Genomic DNA, 2,668 nt, shown 5'->3' with positions numbered 1-2,668 from the left:
TTTACACAAAACCCCCTTACTTTCGTGCTAAATAACCCGCGGTCCAAATTATATTCAAAACGAATCGTTTTTTAAATTTTTTACATACACCCCTCACATATGCGTTAATAACCTGGAAGTCCATTCAGAATAAATATGTATCTCTCTGTCCGGAATTAAATGTCCACGCCTTAGTTCTACTGTAATTTTGCAAAAAAAACTTTCACATTTAAAACTGTTGCTAATCAGCCCCCATGGTTCTTCCTCCTTCCTCCAGACCATTATCCTTGTTCATCGGGAAGAACCAGAGCCACTGATCCAGCCCCCGCCAGCGAGGCCCTGCCCCCGATCCGGCCCCCCTCCAAAGCTGACTTGGCCGCCGTCGACGAGACCACCGAGGAGAAGGATGAAGAGAGGCATATGAAGGCCGCGTCCAGGGGCCGGAGCAGCACGACCGCATCCCGGAGGAGGGAGGAGTTCGAGGGGCACCGGGCAGCGGAGGAGGAGGACGGCTACGGCCCGCCCAGCCCCAGCAGCATCAGCTACGCCAGCGAGCGGGGGGAGTAGCGACGCCTCCAGCGCCTGGAAGAAGAAGGTCCTGGTCTTGTCGCTGTTGCTCTTCTGCAAGTTGCTCCTCCTCCGCCCGGAGCTGCTGCTGCTGGTCGTGGTGGTGGACGCCGGCTGCTGCTGCTGCTGCTGGTGGTGGTGTTCTACGCCTTTGCTTCCACCGCTGCTGCTGGTGGCCAACGCCGACGCCCTACGATCCCCGCCATTGACCCCCGAGGCATCCACCTCTGCTTGTACAAGAAGAAGAAGGTAAAGTTCAGTTAAAATTTCATGTTTCACGTAAAGTCATCACTATTGGTTTCAGGTTTGGGTTTCATTTCAGTTGAGTGTTAATTAGTTTTTTTCCCTTTCTGGATGATAGACACTCATCGATTGGTTTGTTGCATTAGTTAGTTTCCTCTCCTGTTATCTGATAGGAGTTTTTGTTGCATTATCATTCAATTGAGGCAAACTGTATGAGATGAGCTCTTCTTCATGCCAGGATGGGATGAAATTGCGAGGGCTCACCAACTGCAGGTGGATGACCTCCTGCTCTTCAAATGCACTGGCAGTGGCTTGCCCAAAAAGAAGATCATTTCAGCTCTAGCTTGCTGCTCTCTCAAGCGACGCCGAACAACTTATTTTCTTCCTGACCAAATTTCTGAAAACTGAAACTGAAACAGCTCCAGGCCTGTTAAAATTTCTGAAACTGAAACAGCTCCGGGCCCTGTTAAAATTTCTGAAACTGAAACACCATGTACAGGTCGTTGTACTGCGACGACACACACACCAGCCCCATGTTCCTGATGATCAGAAAGGAAACAATGCTGTCAGCCCTCAATTTGCAATCAAGGAAAAGAAACTGATTTGCTTACAAAACCACCTAATTTCTCATAAACTGATTTCATCATCTACTTGTTATCATCAAAACTGACCCAGCAATAGATTCAATGAGATGCTGACGGAGGGAGCACCATGGACGTACTCTTCGGAGGACGACATGGAGGACGGCATGGAGGACGTCCTCGGGGTTGTGCTGGTCGGCCCACTTATAGAGGCCTGGGCGGCAGCACGACGGCGGCGACGGATCGAAGGGGAGGACTCAGCGCGAGGCGCCCAACACCTGGCCCTCACGGTACGCCGGCCGGCGATGCCACTCGACTGGGAGTATCAGCCGCAACCCGCAGATAGAGCGCTGCCGCTGTGGATCGGAGAGCCGGAGGGGAAAAATCAGACTTGTCCTCGCCATGGTTCACCATGGGGAAAGAGGAGGGGGAAAATGTGAGGGAAGCTGCGGTGCAGGCGTGGGCCGATCGGGGAGCTGCGGGGGATCTCCGACGCGGAGGCGAGCGGGGGCAAGCGGGGGATCTCCGATGCGGAGGCGAGCGACGGGGGGTCTCCTGCACGACAGAGGAGCGTTGTGTTTGTCGGGAGTTTGCTAGGGAGGTTTTCAAAAAAATACCATGAGGACATTTAATTTCGGACGGAGGGAGTATTTTCAAATAACAATATCTTTTAAACCGTAAATCCAATTTAAACATGTTATATATGAAACTTGATTAGAAAAATGTGTAGAGTTTGAATATGTTGTTATTTTACATATTAAATATTAAAAAAAATACTATTTAGGATACAATGCTAATCAATATTTGTCTTTATTTCGTACCGACTATTTGTATTGTAACATGTTAATTTAAGCATCAATATTTGGGAAATGTTATAATCTTTGGACATGATATAATTGCACTAGGTTCTTTCTTTGTACATATTTTATAATCTAAGACCTTACGTACGTGTCTTTTTTTGACAGTATCCACACACGTTTTTATCAATGAACTACATTTTTTTATTTTTTATTTTTCTCCCGTTACAACGCACGGGCATTCGTGCTAGTATGAACTAACCCAAACTAACCCTCTTGTTTAGAACACTCGTGGTAGAGAAGGAAATCTAAGTTTCGAGTTCCTCTCGCGGCTTCCCTGGGTTTCGAGTTCCTCTCGGCAGCCTCCCCCGCCGTGAGTCTTATATTCTCCTTCGATCAAATCCTATTCCATACGAACCTCGTCTCTCCTCGGCCCCTTATCAGGCTGGCAAGGCACGAGAATTTCTGTAGGGTTTGGTCTTTCCTCGCAAGAGGGCTAGT

The 2,668-nt window shown here is 48.7% G+C and overlaps 1 pseudogene; it reads left to right on the top strand.

The window, feature by feature from the left end:
* The first annotated feature begins 702 nt into the window (after positions 1–702).
* Positions 703–2,048, top strand: LOC123429147 (annotated as a pseudogene).
* Positions 2,049–2,668: the final 620 nt, after the last annotated feature.

This window comes from Hordeum vulgare, chromosome 2H (genome assembly GCF_904849725.1).
Source record: "Hordeum vulgare subsp. vulgare chromosome 2H, MorexV3_pseudomolecules_assembly, whole genome shotgun sequence".
NCBI classification, from domain to species: domain Eukaryota; kingdom Viridiplantae; phylum Streptophyta; class Magnoliopsida; order Poales; family Poaceae; genus Hordeum; species Hordeum vulgare.
This window is presented reverse-complemented; position numbering and strand designations above follow the sequence as displayed.